The sequence below is a fragment of the Schistocerca piceifrons genome, chromosome 3 (assembly GCF_021461385.2).
Source record: "Schistocerca piceifrons isolate TAMUIC-IGC-003096 chromosome 3, iqSchPice1.1, whole genome shotgun sequence".
Classification (NCBI taxonomy): Eukaryota; Metazoa; Arthropoda; class Insecta; order Orthoptera; family Acrididae; genus Schistocerca; species Schistocerca piceifrons.
The window spans coordinates 873,987,047-874,009,619 of record NC_060140.1 but is presented as its reverse complement, the minus strand read 5'-3'; positions in this window follow the sequence as shown (position 1 = coordinate 874,009,619).

The following is a 22,573-nucleotide window of genomic DNA, read 5'->3' as shown; positions in this document are numbered from 1 at the left end:
AACTGGGGTAATGCAAAACTTTTTTGATGTGTGTATAATACCTTACTCGCCCTATAATCCTGCGACAAACACCACTGACATAGAAAGTTACCTTACTTTTAATCTGTTAGTGTCAGTAGGTTTTTTTCATTTAAAAAAGTGTATGTTTGCACAAAAAATACACTAATTATTATTACAGTCTGTTCAGTCGCTAACAAAACGAGCCCACGACTAGCAATCAATTCTGTGCAAACCACGCAGGTGTTGACGAATCCAGAGTGAGGATCCATGTAGTAACAATAACCATTGAGAAGAAACAAGCAGGAAATGTTTAAGGAACCTTAGTGACCTGTTTCTGGTAAATACTGTGTACACTTGTGCATTTAAACTAGGAAGAAGATAGGGGGCTACTACATAACCATTGACTATGCCTGTTCACACATTGTGGCCTATCGGTTCTAGGCGCTTCAGTCCGGAACCTGCTGCTGCGGTCGCAAGTTCGAATCCTGCCTCGGGAATGGATGTGTGTTATGCCCTTACGTTAGTTAGGTTTAAATAGTTCTAAGTCTAGGGGACTGATGACATCAGATGTTGTCCCACAGTGCTTAGAGCCATTTGAACAATTTTGTGAAAACCGCAACTTCAACAGCACTTTCCGTTTCCACAATATTTGCGGTGCAAGTTTCAGGTGATTAGCTCCGTATAAAAGTACTATACAAGGAATGTGAACTTGATGGTAATATTATAGCAAAGGAAGAGGACGTAGATGAGGATTAGTTGGGAGATACGATACTGCCAGAAGAATTTGCAGGGCTTTGAAATGTCTATGTCGAAACAAAGTCCGTGGATCGAACGAGATGCTCTTAGAATTATTGAGATCTTTGAGAGAACATGCGGTAACACTATTCCACTTTGGACGCAACATACATGAAAACAGCTCTGTATCCTCAGACTCCAATAAGAGTATAATAACGAAATAGTGCACGTGTGAATGTTAGTGTCCAACAGATACAATATTTCGGCAAGCGTTCACGTTACCATCTTCAGGTGTGCTGGCGGTGGGCTTATATTCCCCGCCCCAGCCCCCTTCATCCGACGTGGCTCTCTCTCTCTCTCTACGGTCAGCGCCCAGACGCGAGCGTGACCCCAACATCCTCTCACTCCTCCCCCACACACTGTGACCTCTTTCCGCCGACACATCGATCCGTAAGAAGTTCGCGCCCAGGAACGCTTGCTGCCTGCGTCTGCTGTTGCTCTGCCTGCCTGCGAAGTCGCTTCGTTGCGAGAAATCTGCTTACTCTCCTTAATCTAAGTGCAGGTTCCCAGGCCTTACCAAGGGTGTAACCACTATCACGATTAATCAGCGGTTCTCATACTCGGATGTAGTTTGAGTCTACTATTAAACAATCCCAGAAATTAGACTTCTGTTTGACACCCTTAGTACGGTCGTAATCCATAGCATGCTTCGCCACTGGTGTCTTTTTAGGTTGCTGCAGTCTGGTGTCCCGTTGTTGTTGCCAGTAACGATCTTCGATAGTACGCACCATAGGTATGTCATACCACATAGCCGGGGGATCGTCCTTGACACTGCCAAGCATTGCCCGAGTTTTAGCTGGTGGCCTGAAGACAGTCTTCATTTGTTGTTTGCTAAGAATTAGTGGTATCTTTCCGGATAAAGAGCCACAAAACGGAATAAACGCAATGGCAGCATACTATTGAGGTTTCTGTCCACTGGTTGTACAATCGGTGTAGGACGTAGGACTCTCCGAATTTGCCATACCACGTAGCTGTTCTCCCGGAACACCGTCCACATGTATTCAAGTCCCTGCTTGAGACTCTCATTGTCATAGAGTGTACGAGCACTATGTACCAACGTCTTGAGCATGCTGTTCTGCGGCGGTTGATAGCAGCTGGCTGCGAGTAAGCATGGGTAAGTGTGTTTCATCTTACGATACATGCTGTGGCCCAACGTGCCATCCGCTTCCTTGCACCAGAACATCCAGAAAGAAGAGCACTCCATCTACTTCTATTTCTATGTTAAAACTGGTGGTATGGTTCATGGAACTGAGATGCATGAGGAAATGATTCAGATAGTCTCTTCCAAGTAGTCATATGACGAAAATATCGTTGACATACCGGAAAAGAAATGCATGTTTCCATTAGGCTGATTCCAGGATTTCCCTCTCGAAATTTTTGATGTACTTGTTGGCAACAACACTAGTGAAAGTGGATTCCCCATGGCTGCTCCTTCCGTCTGCTAGTAGTAACTACTGTCGAAATGCGAATATGTCGTCGTCAAGACGTGCCTAAAAAGATTGGTCGCCTACGTCTCAAAATTCTGGCCAATAAGTTCCAAGGATTCTTGTAACGACACTTTGGTGATATAAGTCCTGCACCAGTTCCTAGATAATCAGTTCATCAGTGCAGCTGATGATGGCGACGTCCTCGATTACCGAAATACTGTGCCCATTAGACAATGACATAAGGTGTGGCCGAGTGGTTCTAGGCGCTACAGTCTGGAACCGCGCGACCGCTACGGTCGCAGGTTCGAATCCTGCCTCGGGCATGGATGTGTGTGATGTCCTTAGGTTAGTTAGGTTTAAGTAGTTCTAAGTTCTAGGGGACTGATGACCTCAGAAGTTAAGTCCCATAGTGCTCAGAGCCATTTGACAATGACATACGGACGTTTACCCGTGAATTATAAATTACGTCGGGAGAATTTGTTGACTCACGTGAATGTAATAACTTCAATGACAGGGAAGATAGTTGCTGTCCTGTGTGAATATTGTGGAAACAGCAGTTTAATTAGTTATAATCACAAAATACTGACACGAATGATTTACATAAGAATGGGAAAACTGGTAGAAGGTAACCTCGTGGAAAATCAGTTTGGGACCGGAGAAATGTAGGAACATGCAAGGCAATATTGACCCTACGACTTATATTGCAAGAATTTTGGTGGAAGTGTAGGAACATGTGAGGCTATATTGACCCTATGATTTATCTCACAAGAATATCAACGATACTATTGCCATATGGAAGACATTAGTTGATTTCCTCATACATCCCAATTCCATACACCAGAACATCAACTTTACAATGGATGTAGAAGTGGATGGGATGATCCCCTTTTTTGGATATACCGGTACTCATAAACGGAGGCTCATTCGGCCATGGCGTGCACCGTAAAAAGACACACACCGACCCATACTTACTCGCAGACGTCTGCCACCACCTGGCGCGGAGGAACGGCGTCTTCAAAGCATTAACACACAGTGCTCGCACACTCTCCCACATTGAGGGTCTCAACCAGGGACCTGAACATCTGCGCACGGTGTTCGGGAAGAGCATAAAATACAAGACTCCAAATTTTTATAGCATTTGTAAATTTAGTGAAAGCTTTCGACATCGTATTGGGAATGGAATTGAGGTTCATGGAGAAGATATAACAACATTGGGGATTTGTAATGACAATGGTAATTATGTCAGAGACGGGAAAGGACTTGGAAAATCAATTGAACGGTGTGGTTAGGCTGGGAAAGACTGTTACAAGATGGATGTTAACAAAAGAATAACAAGGGTAAAGAAATGTAGTCAAATTAAATGAAACGATGCTGATGTAATTAGATAACGAAATGAGACACTGAAAATAATTGACAAGCGTGTTATTTGGTGAGTAAAATAACTGACGATGACAGAAAAAAACTGGATATACAATCCAGACTTGAAGTAGTAGCAAAGTCTTTTCTAAAAATGAGAAATATTTTATGGTCTAATATAAATCTAAGTGTTAGGAAGTATTTTTGAAACATGTTCATGTAAACAAATGCGTTACAGTTGTAAAATACACACATCAAAAAAGGTTTGGCATCACCTTGGTTCCGAGAGTTCCGGAACCTGTACAGAAAATTGGAATATAGATCAACATAAACATCATTTCCTCCCTTTTTACTGGTCATGGAAACCACACATTGCTTGTTATACCGCTATACAGCGAGACCTTCAGAGGTGGTAGTCTAGATTGCTGTACACACCAGTACCCCAGTAGCACGTCCTCTTGCATTCACGCATGCCTGTATCCCTCGTGGCATACTATCCACAAGTTCATCAAGGCACTGTTGGTACAGGGTGGCTAAAATTTGCCAACTTGAAAACAAACGTTGTTGCTCGCGGGAATGTCCCAATAGCCGATAACGAAACCCAAACGACACAATATGAACAGTCGTGACTTGCTGGTGTATTAAGTCAAAACTCAACTGTCGTGTCCAGGATCGGTGAGCCACAGACCTCGTAGCAATGGGAACAGCACCACACACTCCGACCGCGCGTAGACGCCGCCAGCGGCCTTGGCCATACTACGCACTGTGGAGATTTCCTCGCTGTTCCATACCAACCGACCAACTGATACACACCGCACAGCCGGAACTATAAGCGCCAGGCCAAAAATAGTACAAGGTGCGAATATCGATACACACCACTGTTGCCCCTCGCGGAGAGAGAGGATACCAGCATAATCGCGATAACCGCAGGAGACTAAACACAGAATAGCAACCAAAGTCTAATCCAACGCATTTCATGAGTCAGCCATGGCTCATTAGCATAAGGGGAAAGCCAATTTTCCGTCGTTAACACAAAATTGGTTTTTCAACCTCTGTATCAAATGATCGAAAAAGTAAAGAGAAATCAAAGAATTATTTCAATAATATTCATAGCTACGATGCAACATTTGCTATGGTCTGTTTTGAAGCTAAAATATTAGACACGGTTTTACGTGGAATTATCACTGAAAGATATAAGTCATTTTCTATCGTGGATCAGGTCCAATGATTTCCACGTGCGGTCGTTCACCATGTTGTGCGCAGTTATAGTTTTATGACAGTGACACTGTTGTTCAAAATAGATTACACGAACAACCAGATCATTTGTGCAACTCTCGTAACTTTATAAGCACAGGTGGTCGAATTTCGACCACAGGCGGTACGAGTGATAATTGTGATAATATTTTGTGTGAATTTTATTGTAGCAGTACAATGTAATACAATAGAAATCAAGGATATACACAGTTTGCTCCCATCCCCCATGAAAACAACAGCAAAGAAGGAACATCCGGATCAAATGATGGACAATAATAATCAAATGTAACAATATTACCGCGACAGGTTTCATTTTATATGGCATGAGATTGAAACAATCATTTTTAAAAACACTAATCATTTGTACTAAACGCAAACCAAAGGTCTATTTAAACCAATCAATGATAACCAGTGCTGCAAACTGTAATCATTCAGATAGTTTAGTTATAGTTTCAATCAATCATAGTCCACTTTTAGTGTAACATAATGACTACAGCTCTCTACCTTCGAGTTTTGTGTTACATTTTTATTGCAATGAATTTCTAAAATATTTTACTTTATAACGTAATTCACAGTACTGCGTTTTAAAACATTTCTAACGGTGTTTTGTGACTGTAATGTATTTGTCACTGTGATAGCAATCTAATATTGGTTTTTCTGTATCACGTCACATTTTTGTACAAATGTCTGAAAGTTTAGCTAAAATTACATTTTCTTCTAACAGGAAATGTTTTAAACGCATTAACTTATTTATTTTGTAATCTCGCATAGACCGACTACACAGCGCATTAGACAATGGTATATGTTCACTTAAAAATGCTAATAATCATTACAAAAACACAACGCATATATGATAATTTAATTTTCATTTGCTGATTTCCCTACATCATGTTCTTTCTGACATGGGGTGAAATTTCTCTTGCCTGATAGTCTCCCTTCACCAGGTTGTCTGTTTTTACCATAAAAAAGTAGTCCGTCAGTCCTGGTGGAACCATTCTCCTTGTTCTTCATTGACATCACCAAGGTTCACAAGTAAAATAACGATATGTGAATGTAGAAAATGAGGCTTCACACTCATATTACACTGTGATTTCATGAAATTCCTCGGCACTGTTTTAACCACCGTTTTATAATTTGAGTGTGTGTTTTTGCCCAAATGGATCGCCACTACTTCCTTACACGAAACCTAAGTCCTTTCTTCTACTGGATTCGTTGTAATTTCAAACAAATTGTCTTTCATTAAATTTCTGCTGATCAGGCCGACAAAGATCTAATCTTTACGTTTCTCGCAAGATACTTTTGAAAATCATATTATCAAAGAAAGGGAGCAGCCACCACTTGTTTTGGAAGCGCTTTAGTAAAGTGTTTCATTAGTCTAAGGCTGATGTGAAGCGAAGGTAGTAGCATCTTGGTCGTCTGAGCAACTGTTTCATTTATTACATTCTGTGAATCGGGCTGGAGGGTTTTTCTTTCAGGCTAGTTAGTCATCCTCCGATGCTTGTATTTCCTTGTCCCTCTCGAAAATGAAATGCGACGTTTTTGCATAGCCGGTTGTTGCCCAAGTGATATGCCAACTAGTTTAAAATCCCCACACAGTGTCCAAGAATGTTTTTCTTAGTTCACTCATTTCAACATAGCCTTGAGGTTTTCATGCGTCTCGGTATGGTGTATTAAATGGGTAACAAATATTGAGCCAAACAAATTTCCATTATATAAAAGTAAACATTACAGCCTACGTTTTTACGAGTCTTTCAATAACCTCCGTGGACTTGTATCATTCGATAAACCTTCAATATCAAAACAAAAAACTTCATAGTCTTCATCATTAGAGAATTTTATTAATTCTTATTCTCTGCTATCGTACCAAGAGAATGCTACTCCGAGTAGTAGAAGATGTTTTGTTTCCAGTCTTGTCCCAAGTAATTCAGCGGCTGTTTTGTCTGATTCCAGTCACGAATTAAATCATTTAGCTCGTTTTTACCAATTAATTTTAGTACAGAATCTTCTTCTGGCTTGTAATCATCACCATCATTGCATTCGTTTTCTGAGTTGCTCTCCTGTTGCGAATCTACAATAATGGTAAGAGAACTGGAATAGGGAGAGATTCACTACGCGTAACTGGTCGTAAAACCGAAAAAGTGTTTGGATATTTCATATCCTTCCTTTTTGTCTAATGACCTTCAACGTTAACCTACAAAAATAGCTATCATATACATGATTACGCATCTGCCTACAAGCCGCAGAAACTACAAAAGACATTTGTTTACCCCTTCCCATTTTTCCGCATTTTCAACCCCTCAACACATGTTTGTCTTAATCACCAAGCCTTACGTCAAAGTATGCGTAGCAGATATTTTTCACAGAATTACTGATGTCCTGCTTTTGCTTAGCACTTACGTAGCTATCACAAACATGACAGAGTGTGTGATAAATCCAACACTTGCGGAAACTCATTTCTACGAAAGTGCAAAATTACATTCAGTATCCCAACACTATAGTAGTCTAACAACGAACTAAACTTTCCCGCCTAATATCCAGATGGGTGTGACAACTGGGACCTACTACCCCATCTTATTAAAACAAAATTTCCCTTACTTGTAATACAATTTCCATGTGTGGCACGTGAGTTTATTGATTTGTGAAAAAAAACTGTACATGATAGAAAAAACCTAATAGCAGATCTGAAATCAGCACAAAAAATTATTTCAGAAATATCGAAAATTAGGCAAACATTAATAATCATGTTGCATAGTGTAATACATTTACATATTAAATGATATGTAAATAAAATAAGTTTATTTTTAGGTCAGAGACAAATTTTATTTCTTTCCTTATCTAATATGCGATTAGCGCAGAAGAAACAAGGCAATATCCAATAATCAACCATTTGTAATATGTTCACAGCTACTTTTGATCCATCTTACTTGTTACTACTGGTCACATATATTGTAAAGAAGTCTCACAACTTTTAAAATGAACAGGCACTGGGGAGTCTACAGATTGTACACACGGGTTTCATTGTAACGCATGAGATAGCGAGACAAAACTCTAAGACGAAACCGGTTAAAAAATATGTGTCTCAAAATAAACTTTTAGTGTCATTATGCGTATTTTGTGAGCGTAAGTTGTGTTCTCCTGTATCACTGTGCCCCTTGCAGCGACCTGTGCGCTTTGTGGGGTCCGCCTCCGTTCCTTCATGCGGACAGACCTTCAGCCACATCCTGCCTGTCCTCTGTGAGCTAAACCGTCCCGTTTTGCAGCCTCGCGGATCCTCATTAACGCTGTGCTCCGTGCTACCCATTCCGCACCGTTTTTGCTTGCACTTCCTGCCGCTTCTGGCTCCGACACTTTGCCCACCGTAATTGGCAGCTTATTTTATTACTCTTCCCGTTTTTCTGCCGCAGGATCATCGTAAGTTAAAAATACTTCCCGTCTTTTGTTATGTTATCTGTCACAGATTAGAGAACACGACCTCATTAGCCCCTGTAAAACGGTTTCGCCGTGATATCACACCCAGACTCTTGTCTGGCCCCACAAATATACTTTTTTCCTGATCCTGTTTCCCACTACAGTACTTTACACCTCGCTGGGAGTAGAAACAACTGCTGTCGCACAATATTTTCTTTTCTAAATCAAGGGAAATAGCTGTAAATTTTGCTAATGGGACGGGTGAACTGATAAGAACACGAAGTCAACGATACCAGTACTCCGAATACAACAGTTAAACTACACTGGTGCGCAAAACTTACCGACGAAAGGAACTTTCCCATGATGCGTCACTGCCAAGTAAGATAGCGCGATGAAACTTGGACATACATAGAAGGAATTACTACAGTACGAAAATAATACGGAAGGTAACTGAAAGAAATACACAATGAGACGAACAGAAACGAAGACATTTTTGTTCAAAGGCAATAATTACACTGAAGTCACTGCAAGCTTGATGGTCCGCTGCATGTTACAAAGTGCCGTACGTGGTTCTTAAGAGGCTATATGATCACCACGAACGGCAATGAATGTTCTGCAACGTGCTCCCACGCTGGCCACAAGCAGTTCTGGTGGTAGGGCGTTCCACTCGTCCACCTGCGCGGTTGCCAACTGCTTCATGGTCCTGAAGCTTCCTGGAAGATTAAACCGGTGTGACGGACCGAGACTCAAACTCGGGACCTTTGCCTTTCGCGGGCAACTGCTCCACCATCTGAGCTACCCAAGCACGACTCACTACCCTTCCCCAAAACTCCAATTGCCGGCCGGAGTGGCCGAGTGGTTCTAGGCGCTACAGTCTGGAACCGCGCGACCGCTACGGTCGCAGGCTCGAATCCTGCCTCGGGCATGGATGTGTATTATGTCCTTAGGTTAGTTAGGATTAAGTAGTTCTGAGTTCTAGGGGACTGCTGACCTCAGAAGTTAAGTCCCATAGTGCTCAGAGCCATTTGAACCACAGCTCCAATTCTGCCAGTATCTCGTCTCCTACTTTCCAAACTTCACAGAAGCTCTTCTGCGAACCTCGCAGAACTAGCACTCTTGGTTCGCAGAAGAGCTTCTGTGAAGTTTCGAAGATAGGAGACGAGGTACTGGCAGAATTGAAGCTGTAGGGACGGGACGTGAGTCGTGCTTGGGTAGCTCAGATTGTAGAGCACTTGCCCACGAAAGTCAAAGGTCTCGAGTTCGAGTCTCGGCCCAGCACACAGTCTTAATCTGCCAGGAAGTTTCATATCAGCGCACACTCTGCTGCAGAGTGAAAATCTCATTCTGCTTCATGGTCCATGGTACATATGAGCGTGTTGCAATACGTCTCCGCACACTATCGATGCGGTCGCTCACTGTCACCGATAACAAAGAAATCACTGCCGAATTCACCCCTGAAAAGACGTGAGTGGGTAAGAAGTACAAATGTCGCTAAAAATGATCTGTTAGTGAACCGTGTTCAAAGATGTGCAAGTCAGTATGCCTATGCAACAACATGCCTTCCCACACCAGAACGCATGGACCACCGACTTGATCACGTTCCACAGTGTCCCTAACTGCATTAGGTGTTCCCACCTCTCGCCATATGAGGGTACGTCCAGAATTGTCTAACATTATCGTTTTGGTGATTGAGGTGTTATGTTGTAGGGAGGCATAATGTTACGTGAGCGTACTGATCTCCAGATTTTTGAACATTGTACACTCACCAGTCAATGTTATTTTGACACTGTACTGCTTCGCCATGTGCACTTTTTCAGGCTTGCATTCGACCCAGACTTCATTCTGGATGACAATGCGTGGCCGCACTGAACAGCGCAGATGGAGGAATTTTTGGAACGAGAGGAATAGACTGGCCTGCCCGTTCCCTCGACTTCAGTGTGGGTTCTTGCCCTACCGTCTCGTATAGGATGCCTAAGGGATGCTGCGTTCTCGGAATGCTAAACAATAATTCAGGAAAAAAACGTTACTAGTTTTTATTACCATAAAGAAGATTGACAGTACTTAACTTGAATGTACAGCAAGTGTCACAAGCGATGGGCGACATGCAAACACAGTTAATAATGTTCGTCGCTATAGACAAAGTCCAAATAAGCAATGGTTATGGATCACTAATAACTGTTCTCTTAGCACTCTCTGCTAGGCGGTGCTATTACTCTGTGACTATTGTCCACTAATGTCCGGCCGACGCTGGCAGTAGCGGCGCTTACATTCACTTCGGCTGGATGCCGCTCCTATCGTGATCACGTCCTAGTCAACGCCCTATTGGCCGACGTCGCCTCACTGCCTTCTCTGGTTGGCGTTCTTCCTTTTCATTCCGGCGCTTGAGGTTACGCCAGAACATTAAGTCCCGTCGAACACGTTTGGAATGCGTTGGGGAGACGTACTGTAGTACCTCCACATGCACCAACGACAATCCGGCAGTGGAGGAATGCAATGCCCTACCACATGAACGCGTGGTTTGTGGCCAGCACGGGAGTACGTTGCAGAGCGTGGGGCTCACCACAAAACCCGGTGACTTCAGTGTAACTCTTGTCTTTAAATAAAAGTGTCACTTCTGCAATGAGATTTTCACTCTGCAGTGGAGTGTGAGCTGATTTGAAACTTCATGGCAGATTAAAACTGTAAGCCAGTCTTCCAGGAGTGCTAGTTTTGCAAGTTTCGCTGAAGACCTTCTGTGAACTTTGAAAGGTAGGAGACAAGGTAGTGACAGAATTGAAGCTGCGAGGACGAGTCGTGAGCCGTGCATGGGTAGCTCAGTTGGATGGGTGAGCCTGTGGTCTAATGGTAATCGTCACGAATTAGGGCAGCAGTGCGCACCGCGCTCGGCCGTCCAAGCCGCTGCGCGCGCGGAGTGTTTCTTAACTTCCCCGTCACCGCGCTTTTCAGCCGAACGAGCTATAATGTCCAACTCTTACAGGAAGAACACCCTTAAGTTCACCTTCTCAAATGAATACGCACGACCCAAAGCACTGGCCGTCGAACTTTTCCTACGCGAAGATGTGAAGATCCCCCGTGACGATCTCATCGGCATACACCTATCGTTCATTAGCATCGTCGTTTATGTTAAGATGACTTCCGACGCTGCCTGCAACGAGATTATTCAACGGAAGCGACATGGATTAAAATTTCGAGACTCCGACGGCAACGTCCGGCTTGTGAATGTCGACCACGCAGCACTTGGTCTTCGGACGATCCGTGTATTCGAACTGCCTTTCGAGGTGAATGAAGATGAAGTCATCGCGGCGCTAAGCCCGTTCGGAAAAGTCCAGAGTCACGAAGCCGAGACATAAGCACAGTTTACGACGTTGTTGTTGTGGTCTTCAGTCCTGAGACTGGTTTGATGCAGCTCTCCATGCTACTCTATACTGTGCAAGCTGCTTCATCTCCCAGTAACAACTGCAACCTAAATCCTTCTGAATCTGCTTAGTGTATTCATCTCTTGGTCTCCCTCTACGATTTTTACCCTCCACGCTGCCCTCCAATACTAAATAAGTGATCCCTTGATGCATCAGAACATGTCCTACCAACCGATCCCTTCTTCTTGTCAAGTTGTGCCACAAACTTCTCTTCTCCCCAATCCTATTCAATTCCTCATTATCCATGTGATCTACCCATCTAATCTTCAGCATTCTTCTGTAGCACCACATTTCGAAAGCTTCTATACTCTTCATGTCCAAACTATTTATCGTCCAGGTTTCACTTCCATTCATGGCTACACTCAATAAAAATACTTTCAGAAATGACGTCCTGACACTTAAATCTATACTCGATGTTAACAAATTTCTCTTCTTCAGAAACGCTTTCCTTGCCATTTCCAGCCTACATTTTATATCCTCTCTACTTCGACCATCATCAGTTATTTTGCTCCCCAAATAGCAAAACTCCTTTACTACTTTAAGTGTCTCATTTCCTAATCTAATACCCTCAACATCACCCGACTTAATTCGACTACATTCCATTATCCTCGTTTTGCTTTTGTTGATGTTCATCTTATATCCTTCCTTCAAGACACCATCCATTCCGTTCAACTGCTCTTCCAAGTCCTTTGCTGTCTCTGACAGAATTACTATGTCATCGGCGAACCTCAAAGTTTTTATTTCTTCTCCATGGATTTTAATACCTACTCCGAATTTTTCTTTTGTTTCGTTTACTGCTTGCTCAATATACAGATTGAATAACATCGGGGAGAGGCTACAATCCTGTCTTACTCCCTTCCCAACCACTGCTTCCCTTTCATGTCCCTCGACTCTTATAACTGCCATCTAGTTTCTGTACAAATTGTAAATAGCCTTTCGCTCCCTGTATTTTACCCCTACCACCTTTAGAATTTGAAAGAGAGTATTCCAGTCAACATTGTCAAAAGTTTTCTCTAAGTCTACAAATGCTAGAAACGTTAGTTTGCCTTTCCTTAATCTTTCTTCTAAGATAAGTCGTAAGGTCAGTATTGCCTCACGTGTTCCAGTATTTCTACGGAATCCAAACTGATCTTCCCCGAGGTCGGCCTCTACTAGTTTTTCCATTCGTCTGTAAAGAATTCGTGTTAATATTTTGCAGCTGTGGATTATTAAACTGATCGTTCGGTAATTTTCACATCTGTAAACACCTGCTTTCTTTGGGATTGGAATTATTATATTCTTCTTGAAGTCTGAGGGTATTTCGCCGGTTTCATACATTTTGCTTACCAGATGGTAGAGTTTTGTCAGGACTGGCTCTCCCAAGGCCGTCAGTAGTTCCAATGGAATGTTGTCTACTCCGGGGGCCTTGTTTCGACTCAGGTCTTTCAGTGTTGTGTCAAACTCTTCACGCAGTATCGTATCTCCCATTTCATCTTCATCTACATCCTCTTCCATTTCCATAATATTGTCCTCAAGTACATCGCCCTTGTATAGACCCTCTATATACTCCTTCCACTTTTCTGCTTTCCCTTCTTTGCTTAGAACTGGGTTTCCATCTGAGCTCTTGATATTCATACAAGTGGTTCTCTTATCTCCATAGGTCTCTTTAATTTTCCTGTAGGCAGTATCTATCTTACCCCTAGTGAGATAAGCCTCTACATCCTTACATTTGTCCTCTAGCCATCCCTGCTTAGCCATTTTGCACTTCCTCTCGATCTCATTTTTGAGACGTTGGTATTCCTTTTTGCCTGCTTCATTTACTGCATTTTTATATTTTCTCCTTTTCATCAATTAAATTCAATATTTCTTCTGTTACCCAAGGATTTCTACTAGCCCTCGTCTTTTTACCTACTTGATCCTCTGCTGCCTTCACTACTTCATCCCTCAGAGCTACCCATTCTTCTTCTACTGTATTTCTCTCCCCCATTCCTGTCAATTGTTCCCTTATGCTCTCCCTGAAACTCTGTACAACCTCTGGTTCTTTCAGTTTATCCAGGTCCCATCTCCTAAAATTCCCACCTTTTTGCAGTTTCTTCAGTTTTAATCTACAGGTCATAACCAATACCTCCTCATTAGTTATGTGATCTACACATCTAATAATCTTCAGTATTCTTCTGTAGCATCACATTTCGAAAGCTTCTATTCTCTTCTTGTCTAAACTAATTATCGTCCAGGTTTCACTTCCATACATGGCTACACTCCATACTTTCAGTAACGACTCCCTGACACTTAAATCTATACTCGATGTTAACAAATTTTTTTTCTTCAGAAACGCTTTCCTTGCCATTGCCAGTCTACATTTTATATCCTCTCTACTTCGACCATCATCAGTTATTTTGCTCCCCAAATGGCAAAACTCATTTACTACTTTAAGCGTGTCATTTCCTAATCTAATTCCATCAGCATCACCCTATTTAATTCGACTACATTCCATTATACTCGTTTTGCTTTTGTTGATGTTCATCTTATATTCTCCTTAGAAGACACTGTCCATTCCTTTCAGCTGCTCTTCCAGGTCCTTTGCTGTCTCTGACAGAAGTGCAATGTCATTGGCGAACTCAGAGTTCTTCTTTCTTCTCCATGGATTTTAATTCCTAATCCGATTTTCTCTTTTGTTTATTTTACTGCTTCCTCAATATACAGATTGAATAACATTGGGAATAGGGCTGGCTCCCCCGAGGCTATCTGTAGTTCTAATGGAATGTTGTCGCTGTTATAACAGATTCTAAATCATCCCTATAATTTACAAAGCCAGTTAAGGTGCTTCTCATGTCTAGAGAACCAGCAAACTTGTCTTACACCATTCTTTCACCTGCTAGGTGCATACACCACAATCGATGTTCTCTCAACCAAATGAAGATGGGAAAATGTGCAGGAGCTAGTAAACTGTACAATTTACATGGGAGGGAATAATCCTCTAGCGCAAAGACACGTCCATATTCAATCTTCTCAAATTTCCATGTATAACACACACGATCATGAAGGATGTCCAACACAACTGAGTATTAGTTCGCTATTCAGCCGTCTAGAGGGCGACATGGTTAGGTCAGTACCCCAACCGGTCTTTCCAATCTGACAACTCCTGCTGTTAGCTGGAAACATGAATCATTCCCACCATAGGCCACCGCCGCTACGTACTCCTTGCATACTAGGCACCTAGGAAACCCGACACATATACTTTATCAGTGTACTTACAATTAAATATTACGACCGTTGTCTCAATTAGACGACATTCGACAATGAACGAAGTATCGGAAATACCCCCGCTGACGGCAGTGGCTCTGGAAATAGAAATATCTGTACCATTCTTATGACGTGACATACTTCTCCAAGTAAAAAAAAAAAAAAAATCTTTCATTCCCTTTGCGGCTATTCAACGTCAAATCCATACCTAACTTATGACTGAACATAGTCATTTTCTTTGCACATGTCGGAACATCCACACATCCCAACATTCAATCATCATTATTTGATGGCTTTTGTTTGTTTTGGTTAGTATAGCTTAGTGTCGAATAGACCATCAGAGACAGAGCACCTCGTGCTCCTGCTGCTAACAAGGAGAGTACACCATTCGTTTGTAATATATTTTTACTAGCTTCCAACGGCAACGACTTATTTACAGATATCTGCTTAGTTACTAGATTATTTTTGTAGTTTCTTGCGTGTTCGAGTGCTTCCTAGGCACAACTTTTTATTTTTATTTTAATAACAGCGTAGCGTACAGTATCGTCATTGTTATCAAGCCTTGTATTGTACAGGCTTTTGTTTGTTTTGGTTAGTGCAGCTTAGTGTTGGATAGACCAGCAGTGAGAGAGCACTTCGAATTCCTGCTGCTAATAGGCTGAGTACATCATTTGTTTGTTACATATTTTTATGAGCTTCAAAAAGGAGCAGCTACAGTAATGGATAGAAACTGTGATCGCAGTGTACAGATTCGAGCTGAGTTGGCGACCCTTCACTCACAGCTCCAGGCTGCGTTGGCTTCCATCATACAGCTTGAGGCTGCTGCCAAGGGACATCACTGTGGGGGTTGGACGTGGGGATGCAAGGGACATTGCGCACATCCCACATGTCCCTCTATCGGTCCGCTGCTGTGGCCACCCCAAGTACTGCCTGCACTGAGGTTGACCTCTCACCCATGGTCGAGTTATCCCATTCCAAAGCCTGGTAGGTGGAGAAAAACTTTCCGAGGGGTCGATCGTAGGACCTCCCCAGTTCGTTTGATGAACAGATTTCAGGCGTTATCTGTGGCTGACGATTCCTCTAAGCCGGATGCAGTTGTCCACCCTGTTCCAGAGGAAGCTTCTCAGTCCACAAGGTCTGGGCGTTCACAGAGGGTGGGTCTGCTGGTAGTTGGGAGCTCTAACAATAGGTGCATAATGGAGTCCCTTCGGAACATGGCTGCCAAGGAGGGGAAGGAAGCCAGCGTGCACTCCATGTGCATACTGGGGGGAGTCATTCCGAATGTGGGAAGGGTGCTTCCGGATGCCATGAAGAGTACAGGGTGCAGCTAACTGCAGCAGGTGGTGACTCATGTCGGTACCAATGACGTGTGTCGCTTTGGATTGGAGGAGATTAATTCTAGTTTTGGGTGGCTAGCGGAAATGGTAAGGACTAACAGCCTTTCTTCCGAGATTAAGGTGGAGCTCACCATCTGCAGCATCATCAAAAGAACCGACTGTGTTCCTTTGCTGCAGAGCCGAGTGGAGGATCTGAATCAGAGGCTCAGACGGTTCTGTGTACGCGTAGGTTGCAGATTCCTTGACTTATCGAGTGGTGGGTTTCCGGGTTCCGCTTAATAGGTCAGGAGTCCATTACACACAGGAGGTAGCTACACACTTAGCAGGAGCTGTGTGAAAGGGACTGGGCGGTTTTTTAAGTTAGATTGTCTCAGGGAACCACAGAAAGGGCGTCCATCTAAAATGGGGCAGTTAATACACAATAAAGTAGTTGTAGAAACTATCAGAATCGTAGTTGTAAATTGTCGTAGCTGTGTTGGGAAAGAACCAGGGCTCCAAGCCCTAATTGAAAGCACTGAAGCTCAAATAGTTATAGGTACAGTAAGTTGGCTAAAGCCGGAGATGAGTTCAGCTGAAATATTTTCAAATGATCTAACAGTGTTCAGAAAGGATAGATTAGATACAGTTGCTGATGCAGTATTAATTGCTGTCAAAAGTAATTTGCCTTATAGTGAAGTTGAAGTAGATAGTTCCTGCGAAATAACATGGACAGGCTTTATGCCTGACAATCGGACTAAACTATTAATTACCGACCCCCCCCCCCCCCCCCCCCGACTCAGAAGACACAGTTGCTGAACAGTTCAAAGAAAACATCAGTCTCATTTCAAATAGGTACCCCACTCATACAATTATAGTCGGTGGCATCTTCAATCTACACCCGATATGCTGGAAAAATTATACAATTAAAGCCGGCGGCTGGCATAAAACGTCATCAGAAATTGTACTGAATGCTTCCTCAGAAAATTATTTTGAAGTATTAATTCAAGAGTCCACTCGAAGCGTAAATGGTTGCGAAAGCCTACTTGACCTCTTAGCAACAAATAATCGTGGACAAATAGTGAACATCGTGATGAATAAAGGGATTAGCGACCACAAGGCAGTTTTGCTAGGCTGAATATCGTAACACCTACAACCATCAAAAAGGAATGCAAAGTATATCTATTTAAAAAAAGCTGATAAAATGCTCTTAACGCCTTTATAAAAGACAGTTTTCACTCCCGATCTGATCATGTAAGCGTAGAAAAGTTGTGGAATGATTTCAAAGAGGTAGTATCGACATCAGTTGAGAGATATATACACATAAATTAATAAGTGATGGTACTGATCCCCCATGGTACCCAAAACGGGTCAGACCGCTGTTTGCAGAAACAGCGAAAAAAGCATACCAAATATAAAAGAACGCAAAATCCACAAGACTGGTAAAGTTTTGCAGAAGCTCAAAACATAGCTCGTACTTCAATGTGAGATGCTTATAATAATTTCCATAAGGAAACTCTGTCTCGAAATCCGGCAGAAAACCCAAATATATTCTGATCATACATGAACCACACCAGTGGCAAGACGCAATCAATACCTTCACTGCCCGATAACAACGGTGAAGTCATTGATGACAGCGACAATAAATCAGAGTTATTAAACACGGTTTTCCGAAACTGCTTCACCAAAGAAGAAGAAGAAGAAGAAGTAAATGTCCCAATCAAGAACAACTGGCAAGGTGAGAAACATAGAAGTAGATATCCTCGGTGTAACAAAGCAGCTTAAATCACTTAATAAAGCCAAGGCCTCCGGTCCAGGTTCTATACGGGTTAGGTTCCGTTCGGAGTATGCTGCTACAATAGCTCGATATTTAGCAATTATATACAACCGCTCGCTCATAGAAAGATCCGTACGGAAAGACTGGAAAATTGCTCAAGTCACACCAATACCTGAAAAAGGAAGTAGGAGTAAATCGTTGGGTTACAGGACCATATAACTAACGTCGATTTGTAGTAAGGTTTTGGAACATATACTGTTTTCAAACAGTCCGCAGCTCGTGGTCGTGCGGTAGCGTTCTCACTTCCCGCGCCCGGGTTCCCGTGTTCGATTCCCGGCGGGGTCAGGGATTTTCTCTGCCTCGTGATGACTGGGTGTTGTGTGATGTCCTTAGGTTAGTTAGATTTAAGTAGTTCTACGTTCTAGGGGACTGATGACCATAGATGTTAAGTCCCATAGTGCTCAGCCCTTTTTTGTACTCGAACATTATGAAGTACCTCGAAGAATACGATTTATTGACACATAGTCAGCATGGATTCAGAAAATATCGTTCCTACGAAACATAACTAGCTCTTTGTATTCATGAAGGGGATGTCAAACTGATTCCATGTTTTTAGATTGCCAGAAGGCTCACAAGTATCTTCTAACCAAATTGTGTGCCTATGGAATATTGCCTCAGTAGTGCGACTGGATTCATGATTTCCTGTCAGGAAAGTCACAGTTCGCAGTAATAGACGGAAAGTCATCAAGTAAAAGAGCAGTAATATCCGGCGTTCCCCAAGGAAGTGTTATGGGACATCTATTGTTCCTGATCTATATTAACGACATAGGAGACAATCTCAGTAGTCATCTCAGATTGTTTCCAGATGATGCTGTCATTTTACCGTCTTGTAAAGTCATCAGGTGACCAAAACGAAATGCAAAACGATTTAGATACGATGTCTGTATGGTGTGAAAAGTGGCAATTGACCCTGAATACGGAAAAGTGTGAAGTTGTTCACATGATTACTAAAAGAAATCCGCTAAATTTCGGTTACACAGCAAGTCATAGAAATCTGAAGGCTGTAAATTCAACTAAATACTTAGGGATTAAATTACAAATAACCTAAACTGGAACGATCACATAGATAATGTTGTAGGTAGAGCAAACTAAACACTCCGATTCATTGGCAGAACACTTAGAAGGTGCAACAGGTCTACTAAAGAGACTGCTTACACCACGCTGTGGAGTATTGCTGTGTGTTATGGGATCAGCATCAGGTGGGACTGACGGATGACATCGAAACAGTACAAAGAAGGGCAGCTCGTCTTGTATTATCTCGAAATAGGGGAGATACGGCCACAGATATGATGCACGAATTGGCGTGGCAGTCATTAAAACAAAGGCGTTTTTCGTTGCGACGGGATCTTCTCATGAAGTTTTAATCACCGAATTTCTCTCTATGATAACGAAACATTCTGTTGGCACGCGCCTACATAAGGAGAAATGATCATCACGATAAAATAAGAGAAATCAGGGCTCTCACAGAAAAACTGAAATGTTCGTTTTTCCCGCACGCCATTTGATAGTGGAATGATAGAGAAACAGTTTGAAGGTAGTTCATTGAACCCTCTGCCAGGCACTTTATTGCGAATTTCAGAGTAATCAGGTAGAAGTAGATGTATTCCGTACCATCCAACAGAGAAAAATTAACAACTATAAAAGCTCCGCTAACTTCATCCGATAGAGAACACGACAAGGATTTTACCGCTTCTCTCTCTTCCCATACATCGAAAACAAATACCGTCTGCATGCTGGGATCGAGCGCATGTGGCGATCCTATTAAATATACAGGTAGTGATCCGCAGGAGGTCAGTGATCGAAGTCTCTTGCACAGACCAATGTAAAGTGTCAACGCCCGTACTGTAGGAGCAGGAGGATGACCGTATTCCACCGACTATATTGTCAGTCGCAAGACAGGCTCCCTGTGAAACACTGTTTTTTTTCTGCTGTAACATGCTTTGTACACTGTCATACATTTTGTTTTTACCGCCACAACTTTGAGATCTGTGTCAGGTTCTAAACTGACTTTATCACATTCTGATCCATTGCCTCTCACAGGAAACTAGATGCCGCACGATGTAAAACTTGTTGTTGCTGCTGCTGCTACCACAACGCACACACACACACACACACACACACATACTCTGGATGATTTTAAATAAAAGATGGTCACAACATAAGGAAATTGTTAGAGTTTTGCGGTGTTGTGGAGCGTCTGAAGCTGCTGTCCGAAGGTGATTGACGACCTCTACATTTAAACTCATCTGTCACAGTGATAAGATAGCTCATAACTCTGTGTTCTGTTTCTACTGATTCCTCATACTACAGTCACGTATGCGACATACTGCAGCCATGTACGCAATCGCTGTTTCGGTGCTAGCAATCCCCAAAAAGTGTTGCCCCTCCATCAAAACTCTTTCTCCATCTGAAACAAACGATGTCACTCAATCATCATGTAATTATCAACAGCAAACCAGAGGATGGATAGGACGGAAAAGACGCCGTCGATGCATTGTAATAATAAGCATCACAGTTGATAGTGCAAACAATTTTAGCAATTTTACAGTAATTTCAACACTGACCAATGATGCGGCAGCATACTTTCCAGTTTCAGTATCATTGATAAACTGCCCCCTACTCTGCTTTGCGAGTACCACTGCGAATGCAGATAGATCACTGTGCAGTACGTCCATTCATGGTTAATTTTCGAAGATATACATCATCAGCGTGTACCAGAAATCGATCGACATATTTCTAGCACCTCGAACAGCGTAAATTACGATCTTTCTCTCTGAGTATGGGAGTGACAGAGGATTCTCGCATTCTTAGGATAAAGTTAGAGACTGGAAGAACCCCTCGCACTGTCTTTGTCCAACTCGCCCTGCAGCACTGTTACCGATTCAATCTGCAGCTGATCGGAAATAGACCACTATATCCCGCATCTCGTGAATGAATGGAGCTCACTGAATCGACATCTGCTGTTCCGCACCCATCCAAGTGCACAAGATTTCTCCAGATGCGCGCATGTCGAGAAGGGTATTGGTGTACAGTAGTAGACCTGAAAGTATTGTGATGTAATAGAAGACGGTTCAAAAGAACAAGAAATGGATGGTTTTTATGCATGATGGAGCTCCAGACGGATGGAGTTCGAAGTATGTTACGTAAATCAGCTACTCTATCAATTCTAATGTATTGTTGTAGTGTCTGGGACAGTACCGGGAAGTATCATTTTTCTCTTCTGCAGGATAGTGCTTCGAATTCTGTTTGTGTAATTGTTTTGATTTTCTCGTCTTTTCTTTGACAGTGCTCTCTTTCTAAACAACAAATATAATTTTGTGGTTAACGGTGATTCTGCAAGCACGCACATACATGATTAAGCAGTGAGAACGTCTACCATTTCTGAGACGTATGCTGAAAGCAGGACGTCACATTTCCAGGAAAGGTTACTCTGGACTATTTTCGTGAACAGGTCTGGTTAGGGCAAGAATTTCCTTGCAGACCAGCTGAGACATTACGAAAGCTGCAACAAAAGTGACCGTAAACTATTTCTGCCAAAGTTTACGATTTCCGAGAGGGAGACTTGGGTCTTATTTACATAGACATGAGACTTCAGTATAACACTGACAGCCGTTTAGCTGTGCCTGCGAGGGTGAGCCGCTATGCAAACATCTCGCTCAGTGCTGGACCCGCAGCTATGAAAGCCACATCAGCCGTGGCGACTAGGTAAACACGTGTGGTCAGAGGCGTTTCACATGTGGGATGGGCTGTGCCATTAGGATCGCTAGGAAAAATGCATCTAGTCATCATTCCGCCTTGGAACTCTGTAGGAACCAGTTCGCTGATATGTCGCACTCCAATTTCTTAACGATAGTCTGAAAGCATTTCTACATGCAGTGAGTGTTTGTGCACTGCATTATTTCGGCTGTTTAAGCGTCGTGGCCGGCCGGAGTGGCCGAGCGGTTCTAGGCGCTACAGACTGGAACCGCACGACCGCTACGGTCGCAGGTTCGAATCCTGCCTCGGGCATGGATGTGTGTGATGTCGTTAGGTTAGTTAGGTTTAAGTAGTTCTAAGTTCTAGGGGACTGATGACCTCAGATGTTAAGTCCCATAGTGCTCAGAGCCATTTGAATCACTTATTAAGGGTTGTATGTTTGCAGAGCGTTATACCCACATTATTTTGCCAGTTATAAGCATAATGAACGTATCTGTGCATCAGTGTACTGCATTATTTTGTGAACATTTCTGTAGGCTGCACATTGCATTAATTCGACAGTTTGTAATTAGTGAACGCGTTTGCAGAGCGTGCATTGTTTTGACACTTTACGAGTTGTTTTCGTGTCTGTACATCAGTGAACTGTATTATTTCGGTGATTTACGTATATTTTGCAGGTGTGTAAGCTGCACAATTCTTTATTTCGACACTTGACCTCTTAGCAACAAATAATCCTGAGTTAGTAACGAGCATCAAAACCGATTCAGGAATTGGTGAACACAGGGTTGTCGTAGCGAGATTGAATGTTGTAATCCCCAAATCCTCGAAAAATAAGCTAAAAATATACCT